The sequence below is a fragment of the Ursus americanus genome, chromosome 26 (genome assembly GCF_024610735.1).
Source record: "Ursus americanus isolate L20-20 chromosome 26, mUrsAme1.1.p, whole genome shotgun sequence".
Classification (NCBI taxonomy): Eukaryota; Metazoa; Chordata; class Mammalia; order Carnivora; family Ursidae; genus Ursus; species Ursus americanus.
Window position 1 is genome coordinate 31,672,025 of NC_142152.1, and position 23,004 is coordinate 31,695,028.

A 23,004-nucleotide genomic window follows, 5' to 3' on the forward strand; every position below is an offset into this window, starting at 1 on the left:
TCAGCAATCAAGGAAGGGAAGATTAACTTCCTTAATCTGATAAAGGACATCTACCAAAAAAATATATATATATGGGTTAAATTCTAATCATTAGACTTTGAACTTGAAGGCAGAAGTTGCACTTAATTCATTTTTGTGTCTTTAGCTCTGAGTACAACATGAAATGTGAAGTTATATTAAACCAAATTACAGTTTCTATGAAATCTTAGGCCAATTCTTCTAGAAATGTCTGAGACTGTCTCCTCACCTACAAAACAGGGTCCTGTTTATTTATAGAGTTATTGTGAGGATCAAATGAAATAGCTGTTGTATAGTTTTAATGGTGCAATTGACAGGTCCCTGTTCTTATTTATGCAGAGTAGAATATAATGTGGAATCCATTGGAAAGCATTTTGGGAAATGGTAGCAGATTTAAAAGGCTGTCAGGACAAATGTTGTATGAAAACCAGAATTCTATACTGAAAGAGGAGGATTCATGAGGTATTTTCATTATTAAAATGGTGTAAACACATTTCATTTCAAAAAACCTTTGTTCAACTTAGTAAATGCAACCTCTGCACCTTCTGAAGGAAAGTTTTCTCCTCCTAATTCTTTATTGGTTTGAAAAGTCATTATTTGACACTTCGTTAAGGTCCAGAATTCAAAACAAACCCACTAGGCAAACTCCACCAGGAGATGCAACCCCTTGATCTCCAAATCCAGACCAAGACATTAACAAGTTGCAGAAATTATTTCAAAATGACATAGTAATGGTAAGACCATGGAGGGTGGTAAGAAAATGAGGGAGATGAGAGGAGGAAAGGGAGACAGACAGGAAAAAGACCAAAAGCTTCCCGAACCCAAGCAAATTTAGAAGCTTTTCCACATCAGGACACCTGCTGTTTAAGACTAAAATATCCACTTTGAGGCTTTAAATAGATGAGCACCAAAGTGACACCACTGATGTCATTCTGGAAAACACTGATCCATTAGGGTGATTTTTCACAACGTTCTCTCCAAAGATGTAAATGTTATTTGTTTCAAATGAGGAGGGGAACAACACCAGTCCAAGTCACACTTTCCCAGCTATTCTTTTTACAGCATAAATTAATGATCTCACGGTTTGCACTGACAGATACTCAGAGGTGTTTAATCAGCTGTCTCTGACAAAACATGGCATTTTTAAGGCTGGCACATTTACAAATAAAGAAAAAACAGCCTGTAATCCCTCATAAAGTGGAGCCATGGTTCAGCTCCATTTGATGAAATGACATTATCTTGAGCACTTGCTCATGAATGCATAAACAGGGCGCAGCTTGGGAAGTTCAGGTACGTGCAGAGCATAAATATTGCATGGGATACATTAGCCAGGGCCCACAAGGAAGAACATCTCAAGCTTCCTATCCGAGGTAAAATGAGAAAGGGGGAGATGGTACAGCCAAATCAAGAGATCACCTCTTACCTTCCAATGAGTTTGGGTCATGCAGAAAAAAAGGCTTCACCCCCACAGAGGAAGCAGGGGTGGGAGAATGGAGGTAATAGACATAGACATTTTCTTGAGCAGGGGAGAATCTGTGCATGCAAGAGATAGATAATTATTATCTGCCCTGACTGCTGCCTCATTGGAAGCAAAAAGATGAAAGCGTTCAAGTGTATAATGTCTCCCGGAGTTGGGCCTAGACATTGTTGGCAGTCTATGCACAAATGCAACAATTACTGAATGCTCACTGCATGCTGGGACTGTGGATACAAAGGGAATGAAGATACTCCTGCTGTTGAGGAGCTCACAGTCTCAACAGAGAAAAACATAGTCAGGGCTCTTTGTGGCAAACAGAACTCAGTTCTGGCTAAGTTAAGCAGAAAAGGAATTGATTAAAAGAATATTGAGAGGCCTACAGACTGGGGCAGAGCATAGGACCAAAGCTTGGAAGCATGCCTCAGTCTGCACTGCTGGTACCAACACAGGACCTCAGTTGTCGCCATTGGAACAGTTGCCACTGCTGTAGCCATCCTTGTCAGCATGCGGTCCCCACCTCTCTGTGCTATAAATTTTTGGGTCAAGCCTTGAGAAGGGTGTATACTGGAGGAGACAAGTCAGGAGCCCACACTTTAGTGAAAGTAAGATTGGGTGAATGTGAATCTGGCATTTTCTGATTCTGTAGTAGGAATTAGGGCTTATAAGAAATGGGGGATGCACCAAGTGTCAGAAGAGGGTTCAGATGCTAGGTGGCCAAAAGGAAATACAAATGTCCACTGCAGATCAATAAAATATGTATTTCACAATATTATGGGAAGTGCTCAATAGAGGCACACACAGGGAGTTTTAGGAGCACTAAGTAGGGAGGAGGGGAACTTGGCCAACTAGTGCTGGAAGGAGTGATGTAGAGTCTGGACGAGGAGTAATAATAACCCAATGAATATAGGAGAACTGGCACTATAAACAGAGAAGAGCACAGAGAGTTCAGTTTCCACAGTAGAGAGGGTGCGGTGGAGATAGAAGAGATAAAGCCTCACGAAGGAGCACAGGGAGGACCTCACATGCCATGGTGGGAGGTAAAAATTTGTACTCTAGAAGGACAATTTTGGCAGCAACATGGAAAGGGAAGCAAGGCAAGCAAACCTAAAGGCAGGAAGGTCAGTAGGATATTGCTGCAATTGCTAACTGTTGGATAATAGAGGCCTGAGCTAGAGTGGAAAGGACTGGGTAGATTTGGGAAATATCTGTGAAGCCAAGGGAGCAAGAATTAATTTTTGAGTAGTTGTGGAGGGTGAGGGTGGTAACTTTTATGTCCAGGGTGGGTGACTGGGAAAGTGGTGTGCCACTAGCCAACAGAGAGAAGAAGTAGAGGAAGAAGAGGCAGCTTCATAAAGGAGAAATAGGTTCAGTTTTGGACAGATTGAGTGGGATACGTCCACAGGATGTCCAAGATGTCAAGTCAGTGGTTGGATACGTAAGTCAGAGGTCAGGATGAAATTAGAGTGAAAAGTATAATTTGGTATGTCATCCTGGTAGTCAAGATTAAAAGGTGACCACTGGCTTGTCCAAGTCAAGCATGTAGAGGGAGAAGGACAAGAACAGAATTCTTGAGAGCAATACCCATGTTTTAAAAAGTGGGTATTGGAGTCAAGGAAGGAGCCAGAACATAAGCTGGAGAGGTGGGCCATTCCAATGATGTGTGGTCCTAAGTGCTAGCTAGAGCTGAGAGAACAAGCAGGAACTGGATTTGGAAAATCCCTCTTTGGGTTTAAAACTATGGAGGCAATGGGTAACTCTAGCAAAAGCAGTTCCAGCAGAATGATGACAATGAAAGCCAGATTTCAGGGGCCGGTGGAGGAAATGAGAAGTAAGCAAGTAAAGACAACAAGCATCAACTACTTCTTTGTCTTTGTAAGAATCTTTGTCAAGAAACAATGGGGAGAGAGAGAAGGCTGTGGATAGAAGAGATAGGAAGGTCACAGAAGGTTTTCTGTGAGGTGTGAGCAATGTGATGGACAGAATGTGCAGGTTGAGGGAACATAGCTAATGGAAAGAGAACACGTAGAGATTTAGAAGAGAGAGGAAAGATTTGCTGAAGCAAAGTCATGGGGTGAATGGTGAAGCACACTGGAGAAGTGGTGGGAAATAGAGGTGGCATCTAACCGTGGCAAATAGAGGTGCATCCCAAACTCTGACACTGGTGTGGAGGCAATCAAGGGTACAGATAAATGAGTAGGTGAGTAGGTAATAAGGCTAAGCCACTTTAACAAAGAGACCCCAGAATTTAACAGCTCAAATAAGACAGCATTTTATTTTTCTCTCATGTGATAGTCCAGGAAGAGTAGGCCATCTCTGCATCACAAAATCTCCCAGAGACCTAGGCCAGCAAGGTAACACAGCCATTCTCAACATGTGGCTCCCAAGGCTCTTCCCCGCCCATGGGAAGAAAATGGATAAGCAAGTCTAGGGCGAGATCTTTAAGAAAACAACTTACACACATTGCTTTTGCTCAACACCTATTACAAAGAACTTAGTCAGATGGTCACGCTTATCTGCAAGGAGGCTAGGAAATGTGGTCTCTAGCTGCACAGTCAAATGCCCAGAAAAACTTGGAAAATAGATCTAGGGGGATGACAGTAGAGGAGGAGAGAATATGGAGGGACAGGTGATTTGAAGGGAATGGGGAAGGTATGGCATAGCCAGTGAGATAGAAGAACAACTAACAGACTGTTGAATGGTCCTAACATTCCACTTGGCTGGTGTGGTATCACGTGGGGGTGCCCATCTGTGTCAGTACAGCTTTGGCAGAGGCCAGATGGCAGCACTGATCCAGATGTGAAGTCTGACAGCAAGGAATAGATTTGAATTCTATAGAACCCTAGCAGGAAGTAGAATTGAAGGTCCATGCAGCATTAAGACTTCCTAACAGACTGTACAATGGGCATGTATCATGCCTATTTTATTGGTGTATGCCTGTGGGGATAAATGGTGTATAGGCTTAGTGTTCTAGGCTAGAGGGAGAAGGATGCATGGCTAGGGATGGTGTGAGAAAATAGAGTAATTAGGCTACCAGGGATCTCTTGGAGGTCAAAAAGCACACATACTTAGAGGGGGTTCCAAGAAGGGGAAGGACAAGAGACTGTGTTCAGAGTGAGGAATTCTAGAGTTTTAGACTTTGGAAGCAGTTCAAGAAATGACAAGTTCTGGAGGAGAGAAAGAGGAGAGCGGCTTAAGTAGAGGGAGGTAGATGTTATTAAGATTGAGGCCAGGGTATTAGATGGTTAATGACAATCAGGATGATGGTGTCTGGTAGAAAGAAGAGTAAGATCCAGGTGCCAAGAGACTGAAGAATTGGGGGGGCAGCCAGGAAGTATGTAGAAGTGGGTGGGGGAGGTGTGAGTTTCAGGGGAGGGAGGCAGAAGCTTTCACAAGAGCAGAAGCAACAATGCAGCATGGAACCCACGTCCAAGATATGAGTTGTGTAAGAAATGACTCCTGTATTATAGATGGCTATAGGGGAAGGAGCGTCCTTGGAAAAAGTCTGTTGTAACCAAGGCACAAGACAAGGAAGTTGAGGATGCCAGGGAAGTGTGATGTTTACCATGGAAAATGGCAAAGTGTAAAGATTGGTGATGATGATGGTGGGGGAACAGGAACTATGAAAGGACATGGGGGAAATAGCACTAAGGAGCCGAGATGGCCAAGAGGAGACAGGGCTATCTTCAGAGAAAGCAAGCAGAGTGTTGAAAGAATGGCCATAACCCTCGGTCTAGAGGCACCCCCTGAGATCTCCCCCACCCTCCACATCCTCTGTTTCTGTAACTTCTGCCCCTGTCCCCCATTCCAGGGGTGCACTGTGTCCCATCTCAGGTACATGTGTAAACCACACTAAACAGATTCTTAAACCTCTCCCTGTCTTCTCTTAGCACAACTAGGTTGAACTAAAATAGCAACTGGAATCCTAAGGAAAAAAGAGAAAATACTCATATACAGATTTAGCTAGATATCTATTGCATGAGTGAATTAATCCTTTTCACATGCTCCCTGCCCTTTCCCTCAGAGATGAAATTATCTCTACCTTTACTTTATCAATAGAAAGGGAAGTTCTGCCCTCAAGCATCAGAACACTTACATCTGTACTCACACTCATTTACATATGGACCCAGCCTTGCTGTCCTTCTTGCCTCTGGTTACAGAGAAGGGGGAGTTCTTTTGTTCCTGAATTCACCCCTCTGCCTAAATTCATGACCCATCCCATTGTATTCTAAATTCCCTGACCCTGGATCTCTGTTGGTGCCATTGACCAGACAAAATATGAGGCTGGGGGGCGGGGGGGGGGGGGATTGAGTTCAGTGTGGAGTCCTTGAGTTTGAGGTGTTTAAGGGTCAACTGTGTAGAGACAGATATCCACTAGGTAGTTGGCTATCCCGGAGTTTAGGAGGGAGGTCATATAGCGGTCTTCTGGTAAACCTGCTCTCTGAAGGAAAAAAAAAAAAAATCCAAAATATGTAGCATTTGCGAGTTTCAGTGGTGTAAATTCAGCTACCATGGCTGATTTCAGGTTACCTACAGCTTAAAAGCCAGTTTGCAAATATCCTAAATATTGAATAATCAATCCTTGTGAGTACATCCAAGCCAGCTCCAGCACCCCACTGGAAGTTGAGATTAGAGATAGAGATTTTAGAGACAAAGATGCCCAACAAAACCCCGAAGTACTTAAAATGGAGAGTGCACGGCATAAAAGGTGAGGAAGGTCAAAGTCCCAATCCCATAATACCCAGCCCTTCCCTTCACCTTCCTGAGGCAAAGAACCACCTCCACATCGAAAGAATGACAATAGCTGCATGGGATCCTATATTCAGTATGCAGAGCTCTAGAGTCAAGCCCACAGAATTTGGGTTCACAGGGGAAAACATAATTTAATCTCTAAGAATGAATGTTCTAAAAGCCAATATTAAACGAGGTAACGGCCACTCGCAGAAGACGCCCCACCTCAAGGCAGAGTCTATAAATGTAGTGTCCGGAGGCCTGGAGAAACTCAGTCCAAGTGGGGCAGCCTGGGAGAGTTCTCAGGACCCACATGCCATCGGACAGGATGACATTCAACAGGCAGATGGCACCTGGGCAGGCTGCAGGAAGAATGGCCTCATGGAAGGACAATGTTTCCATAAGGTCTGGAACTAAGCTGCGAAGAAAGGGCCTTAGCCGGTCTGTCCACCACGGGCTGGTCAGCACCCGTATCCTGATATCCTTGCAATGGAGTTGGTAGCTTTGGGCTATAGAGTGGCTTTTCATCACTCCCCTTAAAGATCCGCTGATCCTCTGTGCATAGATTGCACACCCGCTGAGCTTCTGTACAGATTCACAGGATCCCTGCAGTGGTACAGATGCTCCAGGACTTGAATTTTCTACACTACCTGGCAGATATATTTCCTATCTTCAGCACTCCAGTTTGTCAACTGGTCAGCATGCTATGAGTTAGGTGGAATCAGTCCCACTTGAGTTTAATACACTCTGGATTAACTATCACTACCACCATTGTGATTTCTACCTTAGCTCGGCATTAGTCTAGCACAGGTAGTCCCAAGCACTGGGCAAGCGCTTGGCATACGTGATCTCAATTTTTCCTTAGGACAGTCTCACCAGGTATGAATTGCTAACCCCATTTACAGGTTAGAAAAGTGAGGCTCAGAGACTTTAAGTAACTTGGATTCTCTGAAAATGCAGTCCTGGGGGCACAACCCTGGGCCAGAGACTCTCCCAAGGTCGACCCAAGAGCAGCGAGCAAAGCGAAAGCTCCTGCCCCATCACACCACGTTTTAAAGCAGCAGGGGCTCTTTGTTGCTCTGGGCCCCGGGCAGGTGGCTGTGTTGCCTCCCTCTGGGAGAACGCTCATTCCAAACAAATGAAGAAGTAGTTAATGGAACAACAAGTGAGGAGATTCTAGCAAACAAAATGGATACTTGATTGCCACTGCGGCTCTGTGTTTAGGCAGAGCCCTCTAGCTATCTTTATTTAACTATGACAGTGTAGGCTGGCTGTTTCCCAAATAGTCTGAGACCTGTTATTGTATTAGGCTTCACTTGGGCATTATGACCATTCTCAGGGCATCTGGCTTTCTTCAGGGCTAAGATATACTGACATCCTGGCAAGAGGGAATGGAATTAACTGCAACATTCACGGTAGGCCTGGTTCTGGGAAGAGTTGGGTATAGCAATAATAATGGTGGTAGGGATGGCAACAGCAATGGTGGGAAGGAGAGGAGCAGATGGAGTTTGTGGAACACACGCTAAGTGCCGGCTTCTGTGCTGGGGCTCTGTGGACAGTCACTGAGCAGACAGCTCCTTCAGGAAGTTATGGGCACCTGGGATGTCCCACATGGGGCAGGAAAAGTACTGAAGTCAGTGGCTCTTTTTCTTTAGGAGTTGTGATCTTCTTCAACTGATTATGGTAGAAATTTTCCTCTCAAGCAGGCAAAGTGCCAAGGGTGAGCTGCGGACACTCGGGGAGAGCACTCAGGGGTCATCTGGAGGGCACTGCAGCCGGTGAGTCAGAGAGGAGGTGGGTGGCTGGGACCAGCTTGTGCCCTGACTGCATTAACACCTTGGCCCAGTTCACGCCCCGCTTGTGTGGAGGGCCAAGAAGGAAAAGGCCTGACTGAATTTCAATCAAGATGATGCCTTCCACCTCCTCGTGACAAGACCAGCAGACAACCTGAACCCCAATCCTTCCTCCCTCCTACCCAGAAGGCCATTAATTGCTCTCAAGGACAGCCCACACTGGCTAAGAAACACTCGTGCATGCAATGCACATGCACTGGGTTTCCAGCCTAATGGAGCTTCCTGACCCCTGGCCAGCAGTGACCTTTGCCTGATGGGGTCCATTCCACTAACCACTGTGCCTTTCAGTGGCCCTCCCCACATATAAGCCCAGCTGGTATGCTGGTAAACCCTTCTATTTGGAATGGTTTTGTAGGGAGAAGGGACTTCCTACCTAGTTGGTAAGTAGCTTGATCCTTCTTTACATAACCTATTTTACCTTCTTGATGGAACCTCAAGGTCCCCACCCATCCCAAGAGTTACTCTTTCTCTGGTATACTGAGGGGAAGGGGTCTGTCTCACATCCACTCCCAAGTCAGGTCTGGATCTTCATTACTTCTCTCCAACACTGTATCTTATGGTGCGCCTCTGTTTTTCTGGCTGGAGCCAACCTCTGTCCCTTCCCAGTGACACACAGGCTCAAAGCTGAGTGAGCACCTGCTGTACTGACTGTTTGGGGAGCATCCCAGGGGCTTCTGCTGTAGCAGACACAGAAGATACCTGAAACATGGTCCATCAGAATTCTTTCCTAAAAGGACTTTGGCCCCCGCTGCCAGGAACCTCTGTCCTTTCGCTGCCTGGCCCTGCTGTCTCAATTAGTGCTATAGCCCTCCTAACCCATTCTTCTTCAGTGCTCTCCCCAAGCCTCCAATTTGTTGTTGTTGTTGTTGTTTTTTAAGTATGAAGAGGAATTTTAGTTCTCTTTATGCCATGCCTTTTGAAGTTGCATGCTAAGAAATGTCTTCACCACCAAGCCTCACCAAGAAATTTGCTGAATAAAAGCCCTTCTAGTCTGGAGGAAAATCTCCGTTAAGGAAGCAGATGTGACCACAGGCAACTGTGGTTGGAGACTTCTGTACTAAATCACTCTTTCCTGATAGGTAGTGAAATGGGTGCATGGGGATATCCCCAGTAAATATTCATTAGTGTGAACTTCCTTGCTATCACTGTTCTCAGATCTCCCTGGCTGAGTAACAGTGGAGGTACTTGTGTGTCTATCCATCTTAGGCAGGCCTCTCCAGAACAAAGAGCTCCCCCTATGTCAGTTACTCAATGTAGTAAGTTACTTCTTATTAACATATAGTTCCAGTATGGAGCAGGTAGGGGGCGTTCTACTTCACACTGTCATCCAGGAAACCAGGTTCCTTCCATCCTGCGGCTCCATCCAGCTCTGGGGTCTCAGAGTCCTGTCCATTCAGCAAGTAAATGGGGAGGGGGAGCAAGGATTGCTTAGGGGAGGTTTATATGTGTAATGCCTGAAAGCGGTGGTCCTCATTTCAGTTTACATACCTTTTCCCAGAATTTGGTTATGTGGTCACCCTAACTTCAAGGGTGGATGGGAAATGCAGTGTAGCTGTCCAGAAAGAAGTTTAGGCACGGATGTTGATGGGCTCTTGCAGTCTCTACCACTATCCTTTTAGGGGTAGCATCCCTCTTCTCCAAGTGGGAGGTCCTTGTAGTGGTCCATTGAAGAAACCATGGCTCCTCTAATTGATTCAAGAATGGCCATACAACTGAAGCCCCCTGAATTTTTTTCTGGATAACTCCACTGGAGTCAGAAGCAAAGGTATAGGAAGAGGGCAAGTCTCCTAAGGTTAAAAGGAAGACCACTGAGAATTTTGATAATTTGGCAATTTACTCCTTCCTATTTTCCTCCAAACACAGGAGAGAAACAGTCATTTTTCTTTTCTCTTTGCTCTCTTATGCCTGGAACTCTTGCCTTCAAAACCTCAGGAGGGACTATGTTCACCTCAAGATAAAAACAAAAACAAAAATTAAAAAAAACCCTAGTGAAATCATAGCAACTTAGTGGGAGGAGAATGAAATGTTCTCAGCTCTCTCTTGCTCCTAAAGATGTGAAAGGAATATAACTAAACGTAGACAGTACAATCTACTTCGCTGAAGCACAAAAATTATAGGGTTTCAATCTGCAGAAAGAGAATGAAGTTTTTTGACACTAGGTAAGTACACTGTGCGCAGCTGACTACTGATTCTCCCAGGAATGAAACTCCCTAGAGAGAAGCCTTGAAGTCCAGAGGAGGAGGAGGGTGGTCATTCATTCTGGTATGCCTAGGACAGCTGTAGATGCCTGTTCTCCCACTGTACTCACTTAAAACCCCTTTGCTCTCAAAAGTGTCCCAGCTGGATGATAAATTATATGGTCACAGAGGGCATTTGAATACAGGGTAAATCTGTTTACATCCAACGCCACCATGGTAACACTACACTTATAAACAACATCAGGAAAATGGTTAAGTAAATCATGGTTTATCGCTAAGGAGAAAGCCATCAAATCATGACTATGTGCAATGTTTGAAAACTTCGGACCCACAGTATTGCCATGGCCTCCTAACTGGTTTCCTTGCCTCTAGTACTGCCCCTTATGTATTCAGTTGTACACTGCACAACTCCAAAAGGGACTATTCCTGCAGAACAGGATGGAAATGATACCTGCACTAGAGTTGTGTACTACCCAACCTGTCCAACCATAGACGGCAGTCCTGAATGTGTTTCCCACCCTGCAGCTTCAACGCTGGTTCTTAAAATGAATACACTGTACACGATGTTCCTTGATTAAAACTATTCAATAATTACCTTTGACCTCAGAATCAAGGACAAACTCCTTATTTTGGCTAACAGGGAAACTCATAATGATCTCTGGCCACTGCTGAACTCCCCTGCCTCTCCTCTTACACTTCCTCATCATGGAGTCTGTGATGGTTAATCTTATGGGCCAGGGAGCACCCATGTAGTTAGTCAAACAGTATTCTGGGTGATTCTGTGAGGGTGTTTTTTGGATCAGATTAACATTTAGGTCAGTAGACTGAATGAAAAAGATTGCCCTCTATACCATGGGTTGGCCTTATCCAATCGATTGAAGCCTTGGCTAAAACAAGAGGCTGACTCTCCCCAGAGTAAGAGATAATTTCCTGCCTGATGACCTCAGAACTGGGACACTGGCTCTTCCTGGTTCTATAGCAGCCTCCAAGATTTGAATTCAAACTGAAACATCAGTGTTGCAGATTTTGGACTTAATGGTCTCCATAATCACTTAAGCCAATTCCTTACGATAAATTTCTTCCTTTTTTCCTTACTTCCAGACTTACTAGAGTAGAACCCTGCTTTTATGACCACAGTTAACCTTAGTTAGCGCCTTAAAGGCCCAACTTCAGATAATAGTAACATAGGGGGTTAGGACTTCCACGTGTGAATTTGGGTCAGGGGGCACAATTCAGTCCCTCGAGAGTCTGAGCTCCCACACATGCTGAATTACTCTCATATCATGTTCTTCAAACACCATGCACTTGCTCAACTTGGGTCTTTCCTATGCCAGAAAAACCTTTCCTGGTCCAGAGACCATGCCTCCCTATTCCTCCCAAATCCCTGCCATATACTATTCACTTACCATACTGTAGTCTTCACTGTCTGTCACTGCCTGTCTTGTACTCCATTGAACCCCTACCATCTATCACTCAGTCTGGTGCCATAATACATACACAGTAAATACTTCTTAAATTTAAGTTTAAAATGTAGAATAAAAATAGCATGCATATGGGGTGCCTGGGTGGCTCAGTTGGTTAAGCATCTGACTCTTGCTTTTGGCTCAGGTCATGATCTCACAGTCATGAGATCAAGCCCATGTGGGGCCCCGCACCCAGCAGGGAGTCTGCTGGAGATCCTCTCCATCTCCCACTGCCCCTCTACCAATGCGCTCATGCACATGCTCTCTCTCTCAAATAAATTTAAAAAATTTTAAAAATAAAATACCCAAATTAATAAAATCATGAATGAAAGGGGAGAGATCACAACTAACACCAAGGAAATAGAAACAACTATTAGAAATTATTACCAGCAACTATATGCCAACAAATTAAGCAACCTGGTAAGAAATGGATGTTTCCTGGAAACTTACAAACTACCAAGACTGAAACAGGAAGAAATAGACAATCTGAATAGACCAACAGCAGTAATCAAAGACCTCCCAAAAAAACAAAAGTCCAGGGCCAGATGACTTCCCGGGGGAATTCTACCAAATATTTAAAGAAGAAATAATACCTATTCTATTAAAGCTGTTCCAAAAAACAGAAACAAAATGAAAACTTCCAAACTCCTCCTATGAGGCCAGCATTACCCTGATCCCAAAACCAGGCAAAGACCCCATCAAAAAGGAGAATTACAGACCAATATCCCTGATGAACATGGATGCCGAAATACTCAACAAGATCCTAGCCAATAGGATCCAACAGTATATTAAAAAGATTATTCACCACCAAGTAGGTTTTATTCCTGGGATGCAAGGGTGATTCAACATTCACAATGTGATAGAGCACATCAATAAAAGAAAAAAACCACATGATCCTCTCAGTTGATGCCAAAAAAGCATTTAACAAAATAGAATATCCATTCCTGATTAAAACTCTTCAGAGTATAGGGATAGAGGGAACATTCCTCAATATCATAAAAACCATCTATGAAAAGTCCACAGCGAATATCATTATCAATGGGGAAAAGCTGAGAGCTTTTCCCTTAAGGTCAGGAACATGGCAGGGATGCCCACTCTTAACCACTATTGTTCAACATAATGGTAGAAGTCCTAGCCTCAGCAATCAGACAACAAAAAGAAATAAAAGGCATCCAAATTGGCAAAGAATAAGTCAAACTCTCCCTCTTCGCAGATGATATGATACTTTATGTGGAAAACACAAAAGACTCCACCCCCAAATAACTAGAGCTCATATAGCAATTTAGCAATGTGGCAGGATACAAAATCAATGCACAGTAATCAGTTGCTTTTTTATATACTAACAATGTAACTGTAGAAAGAGAAATTAAGGAATTGATTCCATTCACAACAGCAACAAAAACCGTAAGATACCTAGGAATAAACCTAACCAAAGAGGTAAATGATCTATACTCTAGAAACCACAGAATACTTATGAAAGAAATTGAGGAAGACACAAAAAGAATGAAAAACATTCCATGCCCATGAATCAGAAGAATAAACATTGTTAAAATGTCTATCCTGCCCAGAACAATTTACACTTTCAATGTCATCCCTATTAAAATACCATTGGCATTTTTCAAAGAGTTGGAACAAACAATCCTAAAATTTGTATGAAACCAGAAAAGACCCCAAATCACCAAGGGAATGATGAAAAAGAAAAACAAAGCTGAGGGCATCACATTGCCTGACTTCAAGCTATATTACAAAGCTGTGATCACCAAGACATCATGGTATTGGCACAAAAACAGACACATAGACCAATGGAACAAAACAGAGACTCCAGAAATGGACCCTCAATTCTATGGTCAACTAATCTTTGACAAATCAGGAAAAAATATCCAATGGAAAAAAGACAGTCTCTTCAATAAGTGGTGCTGGGAAAATTGGACAGCTACATATAGAAGAATGAAACTGGACCATTCCCTTACACCATACACAGATAAACTCAAAATGGATGAAAGACCTCAATGTGAGGTAGGAATCCATCAAAATCCTAGAGGAGAACATAGGCAGTAACCTCTTCGACATTGGCCACAGTAACTTCTTTCAAGACACATCTCCAAAGGCAAATGAAACCAAAGCACAAATGAACTTTTGGTACTTTATCAAGATAAAAATCTTCTGCACAGCAAAGGAAACAGTCAACAAAACTAAGAGGGAACCCACGGAACGGGAGAAGATATTTGCAAATGACATTACAGAGAAAAGGCTGATATCCAAGATATATAAAGAATTTCTCAAACTCAACACTCCAAAAACAAATAACCCAGCCAAAAAATGGGCAGAAGACATGAACAGACACTTCTCCAAAGAAGACATACAAATGGCCAACAGACATATGAAAAAACGCTCAACATCACTAACCATCAGAGAAATTCAAATCAAAACCCAATGAGATACCACCTTACCCCAGTTAGAATGGCAAAAATTAACAAAACAGGAAACAACAAATGTTGGCGAGGATATGGAAAAAGGGGAACCCTCTTACACTGTTGGTGGGAACACAAGCTGGTGCAGCCACTCTGGAAAACAGTATGGAGTTTCCTCAAGATGTTAAAAATAGAGCTACCCTACAACTCAGCAATTGCGCTACTAGGTATTGACCCCAAAGATACAGATGTAGTGAAAAGAAGGGGCACATGAACCCCAATGTTCATAGCAGCAATGTCCACAATAGCCAAACTGTGGAAGGAACCAAGATGCCCTTCAACAGATGAATGGATAAAGATGTGGTACATATATACAATGGAATATTATTCAGCCATCAGAAAGGATGAATACCCACCATTTGCATCAACATGGATGGAACTGGAGGGGATTATTCTAAGTGAAGTAAGTCAAGCAGAGAAAGACAATTATCATATGGTTTTACTCATATGTGGAACATAAGCAATAGCATGGAGGACTATAGGGGAAGGGAGGGAAATCTGAAAGGGGAGAAACCAGAGAGGGAGATGAACCATGAGAGACTATGGACCCTGGGAAACAGACTGGGGGTTTCAGAGGGGAGGAGGGTGGGGGAGGGGGTAACAGGGTGATGGGTATTGTTGTGATGAGCACTGGGTGTTATATGTAACTAATGAATCACTTGAACGCTACATCAAACAAAAAATTAGTATGCGTACTATAACTATGTAAAACCCTTGAGCAAAGGAAAAATGTGAAGGAGTTGCACCAAAATGACAATAGTGGTTGTGTTTGTGTGGTGGAATTATTGGTAGGTTTGTCTTTTCCCTATTTCCCAAGTTTTTTGTAACGGGATTATATTACTTTATGACTTTAAAAGGCATAGTTTAAAAGTACACACAGCATGACATTTAAAATCTCAGCCTGAAGCTGGCTTGTTTCAGGATATATTCCAAAAGAGCTGATTTCCTTGTAACAAAAGATTCTGAAAGATGCCCTGGAGTTCCCTAACAGGATTTGACATATATGTTGTTAATTGGGGGGTGTGACCTCCCTGGATAATGGTTCATTACTGCTCTGCAGGGTTTCAATAATGAGCACAATAGTCACCTTGGCAGGTGGGAATTCTCCAGATGGTGAGCCTGCCCTGGGGATATTCATTACTTAGATGTCCTGTGGCTCCGATGCTGGAAGACCAGGGAGGTCTGGATATTTTTTATTGAGGTTAAGCTACCTGGCATTATTGCCTCGTTCTTAGATTCACCCAAAGGGTGAGAGAAAGCCAAATACCTAGGATATTTATAGCCCAGCAAAATGGCCTCTCTGGGTCTAAAGAGTCACGTACCCACTGGTGTTCAGTAGCTGAGCAGCCGTAACGTATCTGTGCTCTTGGGAGAGGGGTCAGTTGGAGATGGACGTTAGACTGACTGAGGGTAAACATATGATGTGGTGGGTTGGTTATGGTGGGATAAGAGGATAAAGAGCAAGAGCAACAAACACGTATTAAGCTCTGTGTGTGGCAAGCACAGTGCAGTGTCCTTTGACAGACCTCTTTGTAGTCTTCCCAACATCCCTTACCATCCCCTCCTTCCTGGATGCACAGCCATCTGCCATTGAAAGGCTGAAAATGCCAGAAACCTGATTGCTTAGGCTCTCCTACAGCTAGAGAGTGACCCTCAATTTGGCCAAGGAGGCCCACGGAGAAGACTGCTGAGGGCTTCTAGGAAGATCATCCTCCCCAGTAAAATGTGACAAATAGGAGAGAGTGTTTCTTTCATCAAGCATTGCCATGTCTACATGCAATGACTGGAACTGTGCCAGCAATCTTGTGAGCATGAGGGAGCAAACCTAAGTCTAGAGGCAAAGGACCCCAAAAATGTCAGAACAGAAATGTGGAAAGAGCCTGAGCCCTTAATGTTATTGTTCAGCTAATGAACCAATGCTGGACTCGCCTTACCCCTGAAATTCTAGCCATATTAAATAAATCTTTTCTACTTGGATATTCTGTGATTTATAGCATCCTGCACTCCTTCCATCTTCATAAGAACCCTATGATGATTGTGTTCTTGTCCCCATGTTATAGGCAGTATAAATCTCATATCTTCAGGCACTTCAGACTCTACCTTGTGCCTGATTGGCTCCCCTGCCCCTCCTCCTCCCACCGAGTGTGCATTCCTTACTGGTCTGCACCAGAATTCCCTCCAGAAATCTGGAATGCAGCTCACTTCTCCCTTGGCCTGAGCCTACCTTCTGGACCTGGCCTTGGCATGACCAGCACCCGAGGCTAGCCTCTGGTCAGCAAACATCCCTGCATATCCAATGATTCTGGGCTTTGGCCACCACCGTCTCAGCATTGTTGACTCATGGCAGAACCAAGCTGCTGCCCCTTGCCTTGGTGATCCAAAAAGATCACCAATGATAAACATGATGTGTCTCATGATTTATAGAAACACCTGGTTTCCTGACCCCTGCTTGGCAAGACTTTAGAGATACTGAACTCATTAATCCTCATTACATCCCCAGAGAGGGGAGGTTATTTATAACCTTACATAGGTACAAACTCAGACACACGGGTCCCACAGGTATTTTACTGCTTGGATGGGCACATTGCTATTATAAGAACCAGCCTCCAGGTCTGCAAAAACAGACAGGCATTCCAGGCTTCACTAATTACCTCTTAGGAAGCTGAATAGGGAAGATTTCACAATATTGGGAAAATCACAGGGGTCAGAACTAGAAGGAGTGTTAAGGGTCATTTACGCTAACTCCCTGTAGACTACTTAAGGCCAAGAACTTGTGTTTTATGTGTCTCCATAGGCCCTGTGCTTAGCACTGAAAAATACCCGGGGCATGAACTGTCCCAGGGAAGCCAGGTACACTGCCCGAGCCCCACAGCAGGTGAGAGTGGGAGGGAACCATTGCCACAATTCCTGGCCTCCAGGTCAGGGCCCTGCCTGGGTTGCTGGTCTCCCTCTCTGATAAAATCAATACTCTGTTGGACAGGATAGAAACCTTCAAGAGGCATTCGACTGCACCCTAACTGCTAGATCTCCTGGCAGGATGGCCTTAGGCTGTCAACCTGGCAGAATGAAAGATTGGCACTAGATGTCTTCATTCATTCAAAAAGCATTGACCTTAATTGTTTTTCACTGTTAGGTGGGACTTGCAAAGACCTTGTTAAAATTTTTGTCCAGGTACCTATGGGAGGTGTCTGAGAGGTAAAAGGGTTTAGAGGTATCATCTGTTTCCATGGCTATCCAAGGATGGAGTGTGTCAGGGGATCCTCAGTGTGGCTGATCCAGGCAGGAGGGGCTAAAGGAGGGCCCTTCAAGAAGTCAACTCCATTATCATCGAGCTTTGCCCCCAAAACGTGCCCCAAATCTGACCGCTTCTCTCTATTGTCCTCAACCTAATCCAAGCTTCTCTCTATTGTCCTCAACCTAATCCAAGCCACCACTACCACTCACCTGGACGACTTAGGAGCCTCTCCAATGGTCTACCTTCTCCCATTCTTACCCTCCTCCCATTTTGACTCACACAGCTTCCCACCTCCCTTCAACAGAATTCAAACCCACTTCCCACGGCCTATAAGGCCAAACATGAGCCGGCTCCCGGTACTTCCTATCAGCTCCTCTCCTGTCACCTCCTCTCCTGTCACCTCCCTGGCTCTCTGTCTTCTAGCTACATGTCCTTGTTTACAACTCTTGAAACCTACTGATGTTCCTCTGCCTGGAGAACTCTTCCTCCAGATTTCCCTCTGGCTGCCTCCATCTTGTCATTCAGGTGGCAGCACAAACACCACTTCCCTCACTGCCCCCCACCCCCCAGCCCCTGACACACATTGCTAGAACCTAATGCCATCAGGTCTCATCTAGTTTCAGACTTGGTTATATTGTTTTTGTACTAGAAGCTCTATGGGGTGAGGGTCCTCATCTGATGAATTTTTTTTTTAAGATTTTATTTATTCATTCGACAGAGATAGAGACAGCCAACGAGAGAGGAAATACAAGCAGAGGGAGCGGGAGAGGAAGAAGCAGGCTCCTAGTGGAAGAGCCTGACGTGGGACTCGATCCTAGAACGCCAGGATCATGCCCTGAGCCGAAGGCAGATGCTTAACGACTGCGCCACCCAGGCGCCCCTCATCTGATCAATTTTATCCCTGTCTCCCACACCTAGAACAGTACCAGCTCATTATAAGTACTCAACGAATAGCTGTTGAACGAGTGAGTTATCTGGGAATTTGGTCATGTTGTAGGTCAAATATATTCTCCAAATTTCACACAGTAAAACTCATACGGAACCTATAACTTTAATAATGATGATGATAATACGTACAGTAGAGACTCACTAAACATTCTACCCCTAACATTCCCCGGGGCTCCTTGGCACTCAGTAGGCAGATTCCGAAGGAGACACGTTAGAAATCACGTGTGTCACTTCTGAGTGGGTTTCTACTCTCTTCTCCTCCAGCTGCATGTTCCTCCTGGTGTAGCTACCAAGCGCGGGGTCCCTGAATGGCTATGTGCGCTGCAGCCCCCTCTACCTCCCTCCTCCACTGGCCCATGGTGGGGGCTCGGCTTGAAAGACAAATGAAATTCATTGAGTAAAGCCACTGGGCTTCGGCAGCTAACAGCATGAGCTCCTACTGCACGCCGGGACCTGTGCACATATTATCTCATTTACTCTTCAATGTACCTTACAAGGCAGATATGATTATTATTGTCATTTTACAGACGAGGAAACTAAGAGACAGAGAAGTGGCATAACTTGCCCAAAGTCATACAATTACAAAGTGATACAGCTGTGATTTGAATCTGGGTAGCCTGACCCCAGAGTCCAGGCTTTTCATCAATGAAACTATACTTTTAAGAAACATTCCACCTTATGGAGTCAAGTTTTGCAACAGCAAAGGTAAAACATGAAATCCTTTGCCATTAAGAAGTCTCTCCCTGATGGTCATCCTAAGAATGTATCTTTGAGATGAAACCAATTTAAGGAGACGTGATTCCTGACACGCTCCTCTTTGTCTTGTAATGAGCAGTAATTGAATGATGCTCCCAGCGGCTGGGCTTTATGGAGCCAGTCTGCTATTACACTGACTAATTTTAAAATGTATGGAGCCTACTGCTTTGGACCTGAGGCCATATTGATTCTGGAATATGCATCACTAATTGCTGAGAGCCTGCTGCTAGGAAGAAAAGAAAAGAAAAAAGCTCTCATGTCAATATTTGTTACTAACCTTGACAAATAAACATTTTAAGTGATGGTGACTTTTTCCTCTTTTAAGGCTTTAATTACTGGCTTGCACACGCTGCAATCATTTTGCTCTTGTTTGTGTTTAATAGTCTGTAATCCATTTTAATTACATTCTTTGCTTATCAAGATTAGACTCCTGAACAAGGATAGAACAGAATTTAACTTCTGCCTCTCCCCATCCCCCCATCCTTGTCCAGTGCCTGAGAGATGTTCTGGGATGTGACATCTTAAAGATAAAACTTATTCTTTAAGTTTAAAGCCAACAAACAAAACGAGTAAGAGAAAGTTTCTCTGTACCTTTTCCACTCTGTCAGTCCATTGACTAAAGGGGTTGAACAAATCTGTTTCCTGTACTAAATTTAGAATGTGAAACTTGTCAAGCATTTTGAGAAGGGATGTATGGTGGGGGGAAGGCAGGGGACATCTAGGGTGAAAACATTTTTTTTTCCCTGACCTGGATGGTGAGTACAGCAGTGTTTTGCTTTGTAGTAATTCGTTGATCTTACGCATTTATATTCTGGGCACCTTTCCACGTATGTGTCACATTTTTATGAAATGTTATTTAAAACACTGAACCATAGCTGGGTTTTCAGGGTTGTTTTGAGCTTTTGTTAAGGGCAACCACTTAATGACAGTTGCCATACACTGAATGTTTAGGTTCTCCCAAAATTCCTATGTTGAAACCTAATCCCCACTGTGACGGTATTTGGAGGTGAGGCCTTTGGGAGGTGATTAGATCATGAAGGTAGAGCCATCAGTGTGGGATTAGTGGCCTAATAAAAGAGATCCCACAGAGACCCCTTGTCCTCCCTCCCATATGAGGACACAACTTGAAGACAGTGATCTATGAACTAGGTAGTGGGCCCTCACCAGACCCATCTTCTGGCACCTTATCTTGGACTTCCAGGCTCCAGAACTGTGTGAGAGAAATTTCTGTTGTTTTTACAGACACTCGGTCTACAGTATTCTGTTATAGCAGCACGAACTAAGACAACAGCCAAGCTCTTCTTAAAACTACTTCCAATATTTCCACTTTGAAGATCTATATTTACCAGAGTAGGAATTATAAGGAAGTATGCCGGCAATGCAGACAGATACCACCAAAGATTTTTTTTTTTTTTTGCTTCCCTAACAGTCCCACGTGGATGCTCCCGATCCACGGAAGACCTTCTACACAGTGATTCAGGGATTGAGCCTCAGACTGCACAGCAGATCTGACAAAGTCCCAGCCAACTCGACAGGGAGACCCAGAGCAAATGCCCATCGGAAACCTCTTGTGCTGGGCAGGAACGGCCATGCTCTTTGGCTGGGGGGATGCCCTGGAAGCACACGGCTTTAGCTCCAAAGCTAACTCTAGTCCTTGCAGCTAAATGGCAGTTCTTTCTTTAAGATAGGCGTGATACACCTCCATGACTGGCACACTCTACAATGGAAAGGGAAACATATATATGTGTATGTATTAGGTGACCAATAAGCCTCTCTGTCACACAAGTGAAGGCCAATTTGAATCAGACTCCAGAACCATGTTGGCCTAACTCCCCTCATGTGCTCGGCTTCCTTCTACTGCTCCCGAGATGTCCCACTGTCTCATTGTCTCTGGACCATTGTTCGGCCATTTAATTTTATTCCCCAGCACTCCTTCTCTTTTTTTCTGCTGGACGTCCTGATTTTTGTGTGGAGATCCAAAGCTCTCTAACTCTTCATGTGGTTTGGTTGGGTCTCTTCATCTCCCCCACCCCAGCTCCACAGTTAGGCAAATGCTGTGGGCCTGAGTCAGTCAATCAGTCCTACTCTGGCCACCGTAAAAGTTTCAGGGTTGGACAGAAGACCCTGACCCTGAACTAGAGACTTCTGCTAGGTGTGCTGGGCTAGAAGAGGGGGATTCTGAGAGGATGAGAGGCGGGCACTGTGCAGCCATCTTGCCACCATGAGGGGAGAGCTTGAAGAAGTTAGAACCACCTTGGGGAGTGTGAGGCTGAAGCCAGCATGGTGGAAGACAGAGTCTAGAGACGGAGAAAAACCGAGTCTCCATGAATGTGTCTGAATATCTGCCAATAAACTCCTTTTCTACTCAGGCCAGTTTGAGTTGGTTTCAGCCCCTTCAAAAGTGTCTTAACTAAAGTCCAGCCATCAGACCCAAAATATACTCAATTTGGAAATATTACCATTTTATTTACACAAGTCTCTAGATTGAACCATCCAATCAGTCCCAGATGCTTAATAAACATCAACCAAGTGCTTTCAAAATAAAAAGCAGAATTTTTGTTTTAATTAAATCCATGCAGCAGTCAGGTTCTGCCTCCTATCCACCTCCCACCCCACATTTAACATTTCAGAACTTCCACCCACATATTTAGCAGCCGAGGTCTCCCTTGGAAAAAAATGCTGAGTGGCTGAACTGTTTATTAACTCTGTTTCCCGAATGGACTCTGACTCCTTGAGGGCAGGGCTTGGAGCATCTCCCATTCCCAGAGCCCAGCACAGAGCCTGACAGGAAGTGGTAGATCAATCAGTTAGATCTAATGATACCCAGCTGACATCCCCAGCCTTGAAGCAGAAAGGCAGACGCCATCCCACACCCTGTCTGGTTGTGTGTATGACTCATCACGTTCCTGCAGAGAGGCTCATCCAGGGCCTACCTGGAAGTGAGTCAGCAACATGACTGGCAATCCAAGGCTACCTGGTGTAGACCGCCAGCCTCCTAGGCCATAGGCCCCTCTCCTCCATTATCTGCCCCCTCCTTTTCTTTCTGACTCCTTTTTCCCTCCTCAATTCCTTTTCTTTCTCCTTTCCAAGACCCCTGGACCCTGCGCCATGCTTCTGCCACAAACGCAGAGGTGTTCCCACCGACCTTGTCCTCAGGGCTCTGCTAGAACTAACACGACACAGGAATTCAAGGGAGGGTACTCACCTGTGTGAAGACAGATTTCATAAGCAAGCACTCTTTAATCTGGGAGACAAAGGCTAAAAAGGGACTTGCATGAAAGTTTGGTAGGTCAGTCGTTCTCTACTGCTATGAAACCACCCCAGAACTTAATAGTTTAAAATAACAATATTTATTTTCTCTCATTGGGGGGTTGATTCATGAATTGGGACAGGGCACAAGGGGACAGTCTGTCTCCTATCCATCATGTCTGGGGCCTCAGCTGGAAAACTCCAAAGACGATGGCTAGAATCATCTAAAGGCTTGTCTACTCACGTGGCTGGCGGTCGATGCTGGCTGTTGGCAGTGTCCTTCGCTGGGGCAACTGGCTGGAGCACCTGATAGGACTTCTGCAAGTGGCTTGAGTTTCCTCACAGCATGCTGGTTAGGTTTCCAGGGCAAGTATCCTGAGAGAGAGAGAGAGAAAGAGAGAGGGAGTAATGCAAGACAAAAGCTATATCCTTTTTCTAACCTAGCCCAGATGTCATACAGCATCATTTCTGCCATGCTCCGTTGGTCAGGACAGTCACAAGTGTCCACCCAGTTTCAAGGGGAAAGACACAGACTCTCAGTGGGCAGAGTGGCATGGTCTGAAAAGCATGGAAGTCCAGAAATACTGTTGTGACCATTCTAGGAAAAT

General features: G+C 44.5%; 1 long non-coding RNA gene across 1 annotated transcript in view; it reads right to left on the bottom strand.

The window, feature by feature from the left end:
* The window catches only part of LOC123799057 (uncharacterized), a 91,559-nt gene extending 68,793 nt beyond the window's left edge, over positions 1 to 22,766 (bottom strand). Inside the window, exon 1 of the long non-coding RNA XR_006781490.2 lies at positions 22,641 to 22,766. This is a non-coding gene — a long non-coding RNA (uncharacterized LOC123799057). The remainder of the gene's footprint in view (positions 1 to 22,640) is intronic.
* Between the last annotated feature and the right edge of the window lie 238 nt (positions 22,767 to 23,004).